Below are 17,688 nucleotides of genomic sequence, written 5' to 3'. Positions count from 1 at the left end.
CACGGAGCGTTCCAAGCGGCATCCCAAGCGGCCGATCGCCTCCAAAGTTATCCAAAATGTCCGGCTCTGTGTAATGATTTTTCCAGACAGCTGACTGGCCCCGGTTCACTTGTGTCACTCCGCAGATTTCACCTGATAATGCGCTTAGACACAGTGGCTGATCACATTCACCTGACCTTGCTGCACAGGCTAACTCGGGAGAAGAGAGGAAGAAAACGTTTGTGCTTATCTCTTCCATTTGCTGAAAGAGGAGAGATTCTCCGCCACTCGCTCCCAGTGTGGCTCCCCATTGACTTTGAGCCTTTTGTTGCACCCGGGCCACGGATAGCATCTCGGGGGTCTCGGGAATCGTGCACACACACTCTCGAAAAACAATTAGCCTTTATGCATTGAATAAACATGAGTAATCTCTGGAGAGTGTGACGGATGTATCTGCCTTGTTTGGCACAATGTTGTCACATTTTTTGCTGTTTTGTTGCACTAATTGCGTTTGTCGTTGAAGGCTGCCTAAATCAGGCAGTTGCAGCATTTAATGAGATGCTGATTAGAGATTCTGAAACTCACTCACCACTGATTTGGTGTTATTTTAGCAGAAAATTTTTGGGATAATTTCCTCTAATGCCACTTGTTAAGGTAATTACTCTGTAATTGCCTTATCAAGGTGTCATAGAAGAGTCAAGGCAAAAAATATTACTATCCCTCGGGGCCACTTTGTCACTCTCCATTTGGGTTTTATTCTGTTAAACACACTACTGTGACAGATTGAATGAGTAAAAGAGGTTGTGTGGCATCTGTGAATATTACTTTGCTTATATCCACAGGCAACGCACATGGTGGCACAGAAACAAGACCTGCTGAATATAAATAGAACAACACTGAAAAAAAACAAGTGATGTTTTAAAAGGATCACATCTCAGCATCAAAAACTCTCAACTGAACCCATGGGAGACATTCAAAATGGAAGCCCTGTGTGATTTAATCATTCTCAATTAATTAAAACCGTGGCAAGTCATTCTAAAAGTCAAGTTCTGAAAAGTACAAATATACAGAATGGTTTGATGGGGTCTCCTGAGGATGTAATATTGAACCACTGTTCTGACTGTGAAGCTTTATGGGGCCATTATGTGTGTGTGCAAAATCAAATGTGTACTCAGAATCTGTGTAAGCGAAATCAGATTTATTAAGGAGTAAAAGATTCTGTAAATGTGTAAAGCAAATTTTGATGTGGCAAAAATGTAAAAGCTTTGACTGATGTGGTTAATGCATGGCAAAAACAAAATGCACCGATGTGTTCCAGCACACTGGCCTTCATCAGGGACAGATCACCACATGCCTTTGTAGATCTGCAGGAGTGTAAAATTACTGCAAGGTCTGCCTGAGATGTAACTGATGACTTCTATGTATTTCCAGCTCTTGGAGCAAACTTTGCATTTTCCACCACTAATATCCAAAAGTGGCAAAAGACACATTATTAACTCAATAAGAAGTACAGATATTTGTCTTGATAACAACTCAAGTAAAAGTATAAGAACTGATTCAACCTCCTTAACTCATGTAAAAGTATATAAGTACAAGATTTGTGAGAATGAAGAATTGTCCAGGAGGAAACGTGTATTCTTCATTTAAAAGAACACGTGGATGGTCGCTCTCGTCTGTTTGTCTTCATATTGGAAATATAAAAAGGAATCTTTTTTCTATTGTCACATCCTTTTAGGTTGAAATCTGTCTGAATCTTGGGAAGGCAGCGCTCGATGATGCAAGATACAAATAAAGGGGATAAGTAAATGTTTAACACAAAAATAAGAACCCTGTTTTGAAAATGTTATGAGTATAAAGTACAGATATTTGTCTTAAAATGCAGCAGGTACAAGTAAAGTTGTCAGAAAAAATAAATGCTCAAATAAAGTACAGATACAGATAGAGTAGAGTAATGAAGTATTTGTACTTTGTTAAGTCACCTCTGCTTATATCTCTGTACACATTTAAAGATGTATCCACACATTCACAGATCCATGCAAGCATTTAGATTAGCTCATATTTACCAATCTCAATTCACCTGCAAATCTCAGATTTTACAAATCTGATTATGCACACACGGATTGGGATACAGTTACACAACTCTCAACACACACACACACATACACACAAATAATATAGCTACAATATTGCCTGCTATTGTTTTATCTTGTACCTTTGAATTTGTGATTGAACGCAAAGCATAGAGGAAGAAATACTGAGGAATCCACCGTAAAGCCAACACAGGTCCTCCTCTGCACCAATGCAGGAAAACTGCTCTGAATCAACTGGAACGCGGCCTCATCAGCGATCACTTCAGAACAGAAAACTCAACACGTTTTAAAAGCAGCCATGATGCCGAACTATTTCTTACAGATACAAAAGAGACCCGCGACCCACAGAGCCGATTAAAGATGAAAGCTCAGACAATAACGTGCTGATTGTGGCCGTAGCTGCTCACTCAGCATGGTGTGAACAGGACTTCATAAAGAAGATTATTACTTCATGTTACGCTACTCCATTTCTTCTTTAATATTCCATGCACAGCTAAAAGGATTTTTTTTGAACCGCTGCCATGATTGATATTAACGTTGCACTGTGCACAACAAGAATGCACAATCACTCCCTTCATAATTTAATAACTCTATATGTATATTATTATCTAATGAGCCTATATGAGCTATTCTTCAGTTGTCTGTGCTCCAGAAGAGGCTTTATTGTTGCTCTTGTCACAGAGCAGGTCACATGTGCTGTGTCGCTGTAAGTGCCTGATTAGTCTTTGTTCTCACGTGGACTGAATAAAGCAGTCACAATGAAAGAAGAAGAAGCAGACTCACTTCTGCACTATAACACATGTTGATCCAGCCTCATTCTCACCTCCTGAGAATTTATATCATATAGAGTTACAGAAACCATAGCTCTTATTATAATTTTTACATACCGTGTGTTACTATCCTTAATGCCTTAAATACATCATCTATTGCCATTTTTTACATGTTTTTTATGGCTTAAACACGCAATTAAAAATTATTTTGGCTCTGGTAAAATTTCAACTTCATTTTTGTAATACTATGATTTTTTTCTAGTTAAATTACTTTACTCTATTTTTGTTATATTCTTTTTTGTTGTACAACACAATGTTTGCTAAAACTAAAGCAAATACTATTGTGAAAATTAAGATGTCATAAGTAAAAATTAAGGGGCTTTGATTAAATATGTTAAATGCATCTTGTTCCTGTGTTCTCCATGATTTGACTCGACGATCAGCAGAGGATGAGATTCTGCAAAGCTTTTAAACTCAGTAGTTTTATTGCAAACTGTCGACAGCTCTGACCTGTTTATGTCTGCGTCTGTTCTTTCTCCACTTTCTTTCTCTCTCTTTCTTTTGCTCGCAGTCTACATAAGACAGCATCTTCTCCAACATGTTGCAATGTCACACAACTGTTTTGACTGACCCGTCCCAACCGGCGTGGACGCTAACAATAACCACAGCGGAACCGCTTGTCACAGTTTCCGCCAGGGTTGGACGTTGCCCTCGGACCTGTCTAGCCTACTTTCACAAGAGCAAAGCCCGTCTGTCATATACTGTTACAGTGAATGATGGCTTCTCTGTTTTTATGCTACAATATTGGAGGAGGTTTTTTTCCTTCTTTTTCTCCAACTTAGAGGACTTTTCCATGTGACAGGGACTAAACACAGGGGGAGCTTGACTCGCGGTGCGCAATCCAGGCCCATTTATGCAGCCTAACCTCTGTCTCTCTCAACTATAAATAACAAAAAAACGCTCTCTAATGGAGTAATTTACACGCACCCTGCCAAAGCCATTGACAGGCCTCTCTCCTATGGCAAATGTCTGGCATTTAGCAAATCGATGGCTTGAGTTATGAAGAGGAGCCTCGGCCTTGCTGCCTCTCCATTCTTCTCAATAACAAAAGAGGAAGTGCATTAAAAACTAGCATTGATGGGTTGTTGGGAGTTGCAGTCAATGAGCACTTAGAGTTTAAAATTAAAAGGCTCTTAGAGTGAAAATTGTTTTCTCTGGCCATCCGTCATGTTGTGAAGGGTCTTTTTCATTGTGATTAATTAGAAACTAAAAGGGTAAAAGGAGGAGGGGGGAGTAGAAATCCAGTTGTTATAAAATCCTGGTGTACTTATCCTTCCCAGTTGTGAGTTAATGACACCAGCTCTCGCCTTGACTAAGTGTTATTGCTGCAGTCCATAATTTCATCTCGAAAATGGGCAAGGGAGTGGATCTTCCTTATAGTAATTGAGTATTGATTTGAAAATAAACAGCTGCGAAACTCCCACCCGACTGACAGACCCATCTTTGGAATGGAGCTGACAATAAATGGGGCCCCCGGTTGGGAGGGAAAGTTATGGATCAGGATGATACAGTCAAGCGCGCCTTTTCCCCAGCGATCTCTCTTCCAATATATATTGGATTTTAGATAACCCATTTACAAGGCCTGTCATCTAAAACCTATAGTTTTGAGCAGGATGATAAGTTAAGGCTGCGACTCTGCCCACACCTCTGCTGCTCACACTTCAGTGCAATCCCAGCTATATTTTTGAATGTACTAGTGCAGTGTCCATTTAAACCTGCCTGTTGAGATTGGGCTGTTTGCTTGGCCTGTGGTGATCTTCTGGAGCTTCTTCAGAATTATTCTTGTCATTAATGAGTCCTCCTCAAACAGTTCTACAATATACTGGCAATTTACTGTTTGTGTGCTGGGCGTTGTGTGCAGAGCTTTTTATGAACAGTCTATGGTGCAGAGTGAGATTATAAAACTTTAAGTTCATCCTACCTGGTTTATCTGCAGTGACGATTTTATAGTCAATGTTTTTCATGAAATAAAACTGAATTAGTTTTAACCTACTGTTCAAGTGTGCAGCATAAGTTTGAATGAATTACTTATTGCTGTTAGTTTTTTATACATTGAGTGTGGACTGTTTCAGACACAATCTTCGGAATCAAGTTCACAGCTTTTCAAAATAAAAGCTCTGTGTTTATGCTCAGTATAAAGCATTGCAGCAACAAAACAAATGTTGGGCTTTCACTTTGAAAACAGGATTTGATTCTATGAATATTGTTGGTATAATGGAGATCAGCAGCTGTCGCAGTTCAGTCCGTCTGTGTCTGTCTGATATTTCGAAATAAAAATGACCTGGCCATGGTTTTGACCCAGTTGCCATCCGCTGCTGTAGTTCATCCGAGAATGTAAATGAAGACATGTTAAACTCGGTCCATAGACTGACTGTAAGCACGCTGCCCTGCCCCCACTGACAGAGCGCTGGTCGCTTGTTTATTCAAAGCTTCTGCTAAATGCTGTCCAATGGCAGCAACATCTTCCCCCTGCACTTGTGCAATAGAAAATAGACATGCCAAGTGTGAAGCCAATAAGGTTTGTGAGAGATGTGTTACTCATACAGTCAGACAGACAGACAGTCAGACAGACATTAACAGGTAGATGTATCCCACAGGAAACAGTATCAGGTAGAGAACTGGGCTGAAGCTGCAACCTGACTGAAATGAAATGAGATTCCGAGGCAGTGTTAAGCAAATGTTTGATGTCTAACATAATGTATGCTCTCATAAATGCAAAGTACATCTGTCTCGCCGTGGGCAAATACCTTTATCTGTGTGTGAGGGGGAGAGAAAGAGAGAGAGAGAGTGGTAATGGTTCAACAGCTCAGTGAATCGACATAATACGAGGAGTCTAACACTTATGTCAGGCCGGCCGTTAACCTCCGCGTAATCACTGTTGAACTGTGTTCACACGCCCAACACTTCCCCCCCGGGAGCCCTTTCGCACGGCGCTAACGATATACAAATGTGCTATTCGTTTTCATTAGCCGCCACTTCACTTTTGATTCAGGGGGAAACAGTGGAGCTGCGTTCAGCGGTGGGGGGGAGTTAACATGGAGGAGGAACAAGCTGCTCTGCCAAATGACCTCTAGGTTCCTATCAGGCTGCAGAGCAGATGAACAGAGAGATGCGGGGGCCCGGTTAATTTCAGCGGCCGCCCTCAAAGTGCTAGAGGTGATGTCAGAATGCACTCGCCACCGGGTTATTGTATTGTCATTCACACCTGCCTAATGACTCCTGATTATCATTCACATGCTAATGCTCCATTTGTTATCGGCGTGACTCTCGTCGGGAGCATTATGAACCCGTTATCTATATTTATCTTGTCAATTATTGATTGCTTTTTCCCACCACACGTCATTATTAATTTGACGTGCTGTGTCAAGCTCACTGTTAATCATATTTAAACAGATATGGAGGAGATAAAAATCAATTTTCCATTATCCTTGAGGTTTTTTTTTTTTTCATATCCATCTGACGCTGCGGTGGGGGACTTGAGAGATCGGCGATGCATGACTGAGCAGATCCAGAGCCCTGCAGAGTAAATAATCATCTAATTTGAGTTTAATGGGAAAGCAGTCAAACGATGGAAGTTCTTCTCAAGGTAAGATTATATAATGTAATGTAAATTTTCAGAGGTTTCACTGAGCTGCTGTTGTATTTACCCAGGTCTGACCACTTTATGAGGGCTGCTTCTGTATCCATGGTGGAGATGTTTTTCGCTCGGGTCAACACTTACTATATGAGACTTTATATCATAGAGAATACAATATAGTATGACACATTTTAAAGGCATTCAAAAATTCAGAAAATCAAACACAAAAATCTAAGTTTAGCTATTTCCTGTCCTGACGAGAGCAGGTCAGAAAGACAAGAAGCCTAAAGAGCAATTACCCAGAGGAAGGTAATGGCGCGAGCTGCTGGTGGGTACAAACGGCCGAGGAAGGGCACTTCACTGGGATAATGGGGTTGAAGGATTCTGGCATGGCAAGATTCATGTACAGACACGGCTCCTTTGATGCAGTGACATTGGCGAGCCCATAAAAGCCATAGTATAAAATACAGAGGCGTTACCGTGGGCTAATAAGATCCCTGGCTTTTTGAAGGTAAGAAACAGCACAGCCCGAGGTGGGAGACACAGAAACACTAATTGGATTCACCTACCTGGGTTCAATAAATGAACACGAGGGGATCCATCAGACGGGGGTTAGGAGTGGTGAGGAGATGGTGGGAGTGGCACTGAGCTCACTTACAACTAGGGAAAGACTTACCAGCACTGAGACAACATTAGTGCAACTTTATGAAAAAAGGTTTCCAGCGGAATCACGCTAAGCTTTTTAAATGACAGTTACACTTAGGTTGTCAGGCATATGGTCTTTTTCACTCCACTACCTTGATTTAACAGTTTGGGAACTAGTTACTTTTAGGATTAAGATTGTAGACACAAAACCTGCAAATATAAAATAATATATTAATACACCGCAGTCTATAATAGTATCGCTAATATAAAAAATATTGATTAGAATTGCCAGCTTTGACATGTGGTTTCCAACCTGATGTTATTGTGACACAAACTTCCTGTTGACTAACAGACTCTAATTTCCTGAACTGATCACAACTGGAATCATATTTATCGAGCTCAGAGGGATTTTGTGACAGACGCAACCAAGTGGAGCAATTAAAGGAATTACCTCATTGTCAGGAAACAACACTTGTAAATCAGGCTGCTTGTTAACTTGGCTGAGTTAAAATCCTGCCGACACCTGCTCAGAGTAACAAGTCTCCACCAGGGAACAACAGCCAAAGTTTACCCCACCAAACACAGAGAGTCTCACAACACTGATGCTGGCAGTGAGGTCTCCTGATGACAGACTGATGGACCCAGCACTTCTAGTTCAGGCGAAGCTCTATCCCAGACCTCTCTGTGCTCTTGAAAAAATGACACGTACAAGGTGCATGATTTATTTCAGACATGGGGGGGGGGGGGGTTGATTCTCATCGTCTGCATACAGCCAAGCTCTATTTAGAGATGCTGTAAGAAAAGCTCTTTAGACGGACTAATCTTTGGCCCGCTGACAGCTGTGTCCTCTTCCAAAATGAACACAAATTCCCTCAGACCATGCTTCTCCTCCGGCTCAGATCAATACGGCTCTGATAAGCCAGGACATCTTCCAGGAGCTGCAGGGCACGAGGAAGGGCTCTGACATATCATGATTTGGGCTTTAATTACTTGGCACATGCAGCTGACTGCAGTGCATGTATAAGTGTGGGTGTAGGTGTGTTTGTACGTGCAAGGACGTGTGTGTGCCTGCAAGGCAGTTATCAATGTGATTGATTACAGAATGCAGGGTGAGCAAGGTTTGTGCACTGAGGTGTATGTGTGCCCATGGATTTCTATTTTAATGAAAAATTGCTCTTTTAAAACTATGTATTTAGAATATTTTCTGCAAACACTGACGCAATTGTGATTCAGGATTTTCTAAATCAGTTCTAAATAAATGATGTGTCAATCCCAGTTTATGCCGTTTTATGTAATAACGGGCTCAGAACCAACTACTCTAAGAGAGAGTGATGCAGACGCACTTCACAATGGATACACTAAAAACCAAGACTGAGAACTTTTATCACATCTTCCTGGTGAAGATCAGGAGGAAGGATCCAGATTCGTGAGAAAGGCAGAGTCTTCACAAGACTTAGATGGAAAGGAACTGCAGAAGCGCAAATTCCTCATTGAAGAAACACAAGTAAGTCCAGTTGCCCATATACAACTCCTGTAGACACCATGGCCTGGATGACTGAGAAACTTCAGAGATATAGAGTCAAATAAAACACTGTGAAACACCGAGGCAGCTGGGAAACAGATTTCAGGCTGAAGTGTGATGTGACTGCTGTCCATGGTCCTGAACCTGAAGCGACTAAGAGTGCAGGAGCCCCCTGATGATAGTGCATTAAAATAAATTACAACTGTTACACTGATTGATTGTACACATGTAATCAAAAATTGTTTATAAGTATTATTGCTATTTTTGGTCAAATTGAACTTCTCTAGTATTAATAAAACACAAAGAATATAAATATCATACCATAGATTGCCTTCTAGTGAATTCATAAACTTACGATTTGATGTGCTTTGGATTTTTTCCTGTCAACCGTTCAGATCTCAAACTGTACGTATTGTCATTGTCAACCTGCCCGTTAAAGGAACACACATGCAAAACTACACACTGTTATGACATTAATAGAGTCTGGCTAACATGGTGGAGAGAGAAATAAATGACATGGAGGGGAGTGAGCCTGTCGCCCTCCCAGCCCACCGGCCCTCACATTAATAACTTTACATTGGGATCAATAATGTTAAGCTGTGTTTGAATAGATTATTACATTCAGCATTAGCCACCCCGAGGGTCCAAATCATGGAATAACCAAAGCAGAGCTGCTGCGTTCTCTGTGTTCAAAGAAAAGCTTCCAGATGTTCTTGTAGATGTTTTGTATATTTAATGGCTTTAAAGGTAAATCATACAATAATTGGCTGATATGATGGAAAGAGGACGAGCTGATGCAGGGAGTTTTGACATTTCTTTTGGATGACATTCTCTTTCTCTTGAGAGATGGTTTGACCTTGACCTGTTCAAGTCTTGTCTGCACGATTTGTCTCAGATAATGCTTTTTCTTCTTTGTTGTTCCTTAAAGGTGCAGCAGAGAACATTTATAAAAATAACCTTTTTTCATATTTGCTAAAACTGTCACTAGGATCTGACAGCAGTACACAAGGCAGTTAATATGGGAAAAACCTGGCTCCACCTACAGCCTGTTTAGTCTGCAGAGAGGGACGATTAGAGACAGTTTTGGAAAGCAGAGGCGGGTTCTGGAAGTTGTAATCATTCAAATTCTCACATTCTCATACGTTCCTCATGGGTGGATTTTAGGCCCATTTGTTTTTTACATGCTCCTTATGACAACTTAATTCTGCTGTAACTCATTCATTTGTGTCCCTGTTGCAGCTGATAATAGTCTCTATATGTAATTTGCTTCCTTATATTCGACTTTTGATCATAACAACCTCATTTTCTTTTCCCACCGCTTGCTGATGACACACAGATGGCAGGATATGACTGCAATTGTTTTATTTGGTCCAACCAAAGACAAACTACTCCAGGATTAACTTGGGAACTTCTGAGTGTGAAGACATCTCATATAAAATTCAATCATCTTGACTTTTAGTGGGAAACTGTAAAATCCTGTTTTCTCAAGCTAAGGAATACTCTCGAAACTGATTTTCTCTTAATTGCTAGTTTATAAGCCATTTGTGGTTTTGCTCCATTTTACATAAGTGAACTCTTGACCTTATTAAGAATGATTATCTGTCAAGACCCCAAGACCCAGACGGTCTATGGATATTATCACTCTTCATAAAACAAATTGATTTTTAATGTGATTTATTGTACTGGTTTGCAGTTGTTACATGTACTCTGAAGGTGTGATTTCACCAGTGCATGTTTCATACCAGAACACTTCACGTTCTACATCACACAGGTTGTTTTTATTGGAGCACATTGGGCTTTGTTTTGCCAACAGACCCGGAGTAGAACATGGCTCCATTCTCTCAAAACTGAAACCAAATTAGTTTTACAAGAATAATCCATTTCTGACAGCTCTGCTTGTTCTTCCAGCATAAAAGGACCCCAGGTCCCCTCTCTTTCTGGCTGTGGGTGTGTGTGTGTGTGTGTGTGTTAGAGCGAGAGCCTCTAACCCGCAGCCCTCACCAAATCCATTCGACTTCACTCAGAGTTTCATTTATTAAATCTTTAATAGGCCCTTTTATTATGTGCGCTTATGAAGATCTTAATAGAGATGTAAGGTAATGTAATTCTGCTTTCGTAAAAAGCCAATGAATCTCCATTTAAATTTTTCTATTTCAAAGAAATGCTGTTTCAGTTGAGTCTGATGTTTTATTCACACAAAACTGTTCATTTGGTTTAATTAAAAAAATTTGATTTATCTTACTCCTGCAGATTCCAATATACTCACTGTGAAGATGGAGTCGTGTTCAGTGGCAGTATTATTATTACCCCTGCCTAGGAAGTTATGTTTTCAATTGTTTGTCTGTTAGTTAGCAAGGTTACGCAGAAACTACTGAATGGATACCTACGAATAATAAAACGAGAATGAGTGATGAGTCATGAAAGAACCCATTATGGGCAGATCCCGGATTTTTTAAAAATGTTTTACTTTCTCACAGACTTAATGTATTCAGTGGCGGTGGCATCGGTCCATGTGAATGTGCACAAGCCTGACTGTCTGTGTAGACAGTAACAACTTTATAGACACGAGCGAACAATGTGCTATACAATGCATTAAGTAATAGAGCTCTTATGATATAATGAGAAATGTAAAAAAAAATTGGTTCATTATAAAAATGTGGCAGGACAAATTAGAAAATTACAGTCGAGATAATTGATGATAAGTACTTAACTGCTTTGTTATGGCAAGAAAGGGCATTAGCCTTGGTGGAGGTATGCACTCTCAGAGCACCCTTCTGGTTATATCATTGCCAAGGAGGTTATGTATTTGTTCTGTTTGTTAGTTAGTTAGCATAATACCACACAGTAAGTTGCTGGGGTTGTGATTTTTTTTTTTTGGATTACATATTGTCTAAAAAAGCATTTTGTTTGTACACTGATGTGTTGTCCAGGTGATACTTTACAATCTGACCAAACCTCCTCAAATGGACCAAAAATAGATTCCAATTTCATGTGTGCTGGAGGTGGAGGAGAAGTGCTGAGGCATAATGGGAAGTTTCCATAGAGGAGAGAGTTGGTGTGCTGATAACTAGCAGATAGAGGTTTTACACTTGGCCGGAGCATATCGGTAATAGCTCCTGGAGCAGCAGTGTATTGACTCCAGTGGAGGAGACGGAGGAGTGGAACGAGGAAACGTTTCTGTGGGCGCCGTTTGAAGAGGGTGACGCCCAGCAGTGGAAGAGTGCAGGCCCACAGGGAAGAGTATCTGCCACAGAACAGATGTCCCGGTCACAGAGGCTGAGGGTGTAATCACACCTCCCATTTTTCTTTCTGTTTCAGGGGCTGAGAGGGAGGGGAAAATACTCTGGTATATGAAGAAATGTATTCAAGTTTACAGAGTGTTAATTGGCTGCAGTTTGTAGAAATAAAAAGGATGTGCTGTAATTGTGTAATCTTTTGTTATGTGTAAGGTGTTGTAATCACAGGATGAACACAGCTGAGATATAGAACATAGAAGTGTGCTGGCCTCGCTCATTTTATCTCAGATCACATTACAGTCTGAGTTATAGTAGTTTGGCTTGATGGCGTTGATATTATTCACAAAAAGACTAAATTTCTGCTTATTGGTTGCATGAATGTAGCTGGTAAACAAAGTTGTGGTATTATTCACCTATGTCCTTAGCAAAGGGCGTTTTTCAAAATCATTCTTATAACTTGTTTTACCAACTGTTGCAAAGATAAATCCCCTGACTGTGTTTTTAAACAATAGTGGAATGACAACAAGGAATGACTTAAACATGCACCTCTGTTTAAATTGTGGCCCCTTTATGGCTCCTGATCATGAAAAATCCTAGATCTGCCACTGCCTGAAGCACATATCAGACGAATGACGCCACTCTCGTATCTGCACAATAAAAAAAGAGCTACAGCAAACAGTTTGTCAGCTTAGCATGGATGACAAAGAATTAAATCAATATTACTAATAAAACCTGGCAGTGTTGGTTATTGTCATTGATCCAGCAAATCTTCTCTCCCTTGTCTACAAACTGGATCAAAGCGTTGCTCAGTCAAAGGTTGTGGATAGTCCAGTGACCCCTGTTCAAGTCTCTAGAGCTTTGAAATGTCTAAATTAGTTCATTAAAACTTTTTTTTTCTCCACCCCTTCAAAACTGCAAACATATTACAGTCAGCACTTCATCTCGGGGCCTTAAGCACACACTGTCCAGAAGTGCAGCCATTTGCACTTTTTATAAGCTTTATCCCCACCTAGTTATTCTAAGATCTGCTGCTAAATTTGTCTCTCATTCCCTCTCCCTAAGCTTAAGCCGTCAGCCCAGTAATACAGCTTCAAGAGCACATCTCCTACTGACTTATTTATTTATATACGTGTCTGGCTTTTTTTGTCAGGGCCGCCATGTTGCCGCGGCGCAGCACAGTATGACACGAGGAGGCAGAAATATTTGCGTTACTTCACACTGCTTGAGTCTCAGCGGTGCAGCTTATCTGTAAAGCACCGTTTGATGCCAGGGTCATTTTGATGAACTGAAAATGCAGCCATATGAAGGGTTTACTGTATTTGCACGTGGTTAAGAACCTACATACGTTAACACTGAGGTATAGAGCGTGAGAGTAACCGCCCACTTTTAAAACAGCTCAGCTTCCGTAAGTAAATTTCCCATTGATGGTTCAGAAAAACCTGATAAAAAGGGTTTTAAACCTAGAACCAGGCGGACCAGCTACAAGATGAATTGTGACCATTAAAACATTAAAGAGCAAATAAATTGAAAAACAGATAAAAGGTAATGGTATAGGACTGTGTACATAATTATTTTAAGAGGGAAGGAACTATCCATCCCATAAACAGTGTGTATCGATTCTTTCTAGCAACTTCCAGCACTTCTTGAATTTAACCTTGACTTAAATATAGTTTTGCAAGAAATTGTAGTTTGTGTTTTGGATGTATGTTTTGAATTTTGAAACAAAAATGTAAAGTCCTGCTGAGGATTGTGGGTAGTACATCTTATAATAAATATCATTCAGACTTGTGGCTTCTACAAGAGAATTTAACATTGTTTCACAATCTCTTAGGTTGTGGTAAGTCTACCTATGATGGTTAAAATATTATTATAGCTGATAAATTAAAATCACTAATTCGAAAATGAATGGGATTTTTACTATCGGAACCAGTTCAATTGGTGTGTGTTGTATTTCTTTGTCAGCACAGAATACCGATTTATCTTCCCTTTGTTAATGATATTTCACTGTTTTCTCAGAGGAAGACATTTTGAATAGTTTATGTGGAGTTGAAATATTGAAACTTCACTCACATCTGTCACGCTCCTAGTTATTTTTGATGTGTGAACCATATATGAAACTTGACACGGAAATCTATTTGTTCCTGCGAGAGCCAACAGAAAAAAATGTGTGAGTGTGTATGCACTTGTATGACACCATGCAACACTTTATTCTCCCTATCTGCACCTTTCAAGCTTTATCTCCCTCCAACATGCAGAGGTGGAACTCCTCCGGTACAAGGCCAGGCCTGCAGACGATCGTGTTTCTGTGTTTCACATCTCATGCTGTTTCCCCCCCGCTGTCAGAAGCCGGTGAGGTGATATTTGGGTAACTGCGGGCTGTGAGGTGGAGCACCAGACTCCACCAGAGCGCCTGCAGTCAGCAAAAAGGGCGAGGGGACGTCATGATGTGTCAGTCGGCATCACATCACGTTTGGCTCCCAGCAAGGCGAGAGTCTCCGGCCAAATCAGTTCATGTAAAAGACAGGATGGAAAAACAGCAACCTCAGTCAGATGCAGTCTGTGCTCTTAAGACACAATGGGGGCTGCATGCATCTCTGATGTTTTCATGTTTGTCTGCGTGAATTTGCCAGAAATGTCCCTCAGAATGTATTAAAGCACAGGAAAAGATAAAACGCTCACAGAACCGAGCAACAGAAATCTACTCTGAGAGATTTAAACTTTCTGCAGATATGTGATCTATTGCAGTCCCAGTTCAAAATTCAGTGTCCGATGGGAAGTGCATGTGCTGTGTGGTCGAGGTGAACTGAAATGGGGATGAATGAATACAGACCAATAGTGACAAATAACATGGAGTGGCAAGAAACAGTGAGGGCACATCTTGATCGATTGTATGCCCCCCCGCTGTGAGACTATGAGAGAATATAAGACTATCCTTAAAAATAGTGAAGCACACACACACACAATTGAAATTGTTAAGGCCGTGTAAGACTCAAACTGTGGGTTTGGGAATATTTTTTCCAGGGTCAGAGGACTCAGATCTGGTCCCTGCACATGTAAAACTGTCCACATGAAAATAAACAAATATACACTAAATAAATGTGTATAACTAAATAAATAAAAATAAAATACATACTGTTCCATATATTTGTACTGGTTATAATACTAACTAGACATAAGGTGTTATCAGCCCCTTTTTCTTAACATGCTTTAATTAATATGAGAAGAATATTACCAAACATCCTTCACTTATCAGTTTTAGGTTTTCATTCTACGATGTTGTGAACATAATGTGCATGGAAATCTTACACTGGTCCCTAAATTCAATTAAAAAATCAACTGCTTCACTGGAATCACATTTTATTTACAGAATTAAGATGAACAAGTATCCAAGTCTGTTGGTATATCATGAAAATCAATCCCAAATCATTTCAGTGAATAATGACTGAGGCTGAGTTATTCAACTTTCTGATTCTGCTGTTCATTAGGTTCATTTGCATCATTTAAACTAATCAAAAAAAAGTTATTACTTTAGAAACCAGATCTATCGCAACAAACTTAGGATAATGACGATAAATGAAACGACACAGTCCAATAATTAATAATTAACTGCGTGATGATGTTGAAAATGTGATATTGTGTAATATCCTCCGCTACACGAGAAGATGATAATGCACCTGCAGCCCCCCACCCCACCCACCCCCCACAGGTAATGACTCCGGGCAGCAGGGGGCGCTGCTCACTGCCGCACCTGTTGGTCAGAGGACGCAAACAAGAAAATGAACACGGGCCCGAGACGCCACAGAGTGGACAAACAGGAAGTGTGGGAATAAACAGCTGAAGCACACCTGGTACAGATGTGGCTCCCGCACGTTGTTGTTTGTAAATAAGCACAAACATCTCGTCATCACAGAGTTCAGCCGTGTATCCACAACAGAGGGAGTGTCGCTCCGCATAATATTCTCATGGATATTGACCACACCAGAGGAAGTGTTGCTCCGCATGGTCTCCTCATGGATATTGTGCACGCCAGAGGAAGTGTTGCTCCGCATGGTCTCCTCATGGATATTGTCCACGCCAGAGGAAGTGTTGCTCCGCATGGTCTCCTCATGGATATTGTGCACGCCAGAGGAAGTGTTGCTCTGCATGGTCTCTTCATGGATATTGTCCACACCAGAGGAAGTGTTGCTCCGGATGGTCTTCTCATGGATGTTGTCCACACCGGGACGCGCGGGAGGACGGCGTCACACCAGCAGGTAGGATCAAACACGTTGCTGCTGCTGCCTGTGCTAAAGGGTGGCTTTGATTTAAACACCTGCGGCTTGTCATAGTTTTTTTACTGACTTACCTGAGCTCACCTGAGCTACTGCAGTCACGTGATGCGTTGTTTGTGAAAACCATAGGTGAAAACCAGGGCAGGCAGGCAGGCAACACACGATGCGCGTCTATTTGTGTTTTAAGGTACAGGTGCTTGGTGAATGAATGAATAAAAACATTTAACGTCCACACAAATATTAATACGTTTAAAGAAATGGAATATTATATGTCTGATTATTAAATAACAATAAATAGAAAGTCAGCTCAATTTGCATTATTGCACACATAACTTGTTCCTGTTAAATATCATTACTTTTTATAATTCTCCAGAGGTGATAAAGATTTTCTGGAGTATTTCACATGCAGCTATTCCTCTACTGTCAATCCACAATCTCTGTTGAGCTGGAAATCAAGAGGTAAAAGCCTCGATCAGTGATTGATGAGTTTACTGCAAGTATATTGATGTTGGTGTATGACTTGGCTGGTAAATAAGATGTCAAAGATATGATCAGAAAGGGTTTGCCTATAACATACTGTGTAGTGTGTGTGTGTGTGTGTGTGTGTGTGTGTGTGTGTGTGTTGAGTTGTATGTAGATTTTCTAATATGATTTTCAACAATAGCAATGTAAGCAATGTAATGCATGGGGCAGAGGTATAACACATTGGTTTTAATGTTTTACGTCAGATGTTTGTCCAGCCGTATATAAATACCCATCCATCCCTACCTTCCTTCCTTCCTTCCATCCATCCACTATATATATGTATATTATACATATATATATTTTAACTTTAATAATTTGCATCATGATTACTTCCATTATTGTTAAAATTACTTCATTAGTCCTTTAGTTTCGTATGCGATGCTTGCCAGTAGGAAAAACAGCATGTCTGCAGCATGTGGACTGTCAGTTTAGTGTAAAGGAGAAACGTTTTGTTAATAAACTTGCATGCATTAAAAACATGTATATATTAAGGAATGGCAATGAAAGAAAATGTGTTACACTGGTTGAGATTTATGTAACACGACTGTGTGGAGAAAAATAATGAGCGAAACACTTTCAAACAGAAGTGACCTTTACTCTAATTTGTTTGTAAATGTTACCTTCCATTTTACATTTAACACCATAATTAAAATGTTTATTCATCAAGAGCTTTCTCAGTATTTTTAATCGCACCGCTCTGTGCTTTTGTTTTTCCATTTGTCTCTCGCACAAAAGCCGCTAATTAAAGATTGTGCGATATAGTCATCATCAATAGAGAGTGGCCCATAAACAGAGACCAACACAAGTGAATGATGATAGGCCTCTTTGAGTATGCTGCTCTCAGACATGACATGAATCAGTCAGCAGGCTAAACTGGCCCGCAGGCCTCGACAACACCGAGTCCAGCTGAGCCGAGCCGTGATTACGATTCAAAGAACAGCGACATTTCGCCGGGAGGAAAGTGATCAAGCTTTCTTTTTTCCTCTACGCAGGTTCTCAGCCTCGCGGGTCCC

The 17,688-nt window shown here is 40.5% G+C and overlaps 1 protein-coding gene and 1 long non-coding RNA gene across 2 annotated transcripts in view; one reads left to right on the top strand and one right to left on the bottom strand.

Annotated features, from left to right (window-relative positions):
* Nucleotides 1-15,219: 15,219 nt before the first annotated feature.
* Nucleotides 15,220-15,863, bottom strand: LOC138405340 (uncharacterized). The gene is made up of 2 exons (XR_011239057.1): nucleotides 15,725-15,863; nucleotides 15,220-15,627 (listed from the first exon to the last, which is right to left on the bottom strand). It is a non-coding gene; the product is annotated as an uncharacterized lncRNA (long non-coding RNA).
* Nucleotides 15,610-17,688, top strand: part of adarb2 (adenosine deaminase RNA specific B2 (inactive)) — a 221,803-nt gene continuing 219,724 nt past the window's right edge. The window contains exon 1 of the mRNA XM_069513099.1: nucleotides 15,610-16,132. The gene's annotated coding sequence lies outside the window, so the exon portion shown is untranslated. The remainder of the gene's footprint in view (nucleotides 16,133-17,688) is intronic.

The sequence above is a fragment of the Paralichthys olivaceus genome, chromosome 17 (assembly GCF_024713975.1).
Source record: "Paralichthys olivaceus isolate ysfri-2021 chromosome 17, ASM2471397v2, whole genome shotgun sequence".
NCBI classification, from domain to species: Eukaryota; Metazoa; Chordata; class Actinopteri; order Pleuronectiformes; family Paralichthyidae; genus Paralichthys; species Paralichthys olivaceus.
This window is presented reverse-complemented; position numbering and strand designations above follow the sequence as displayed.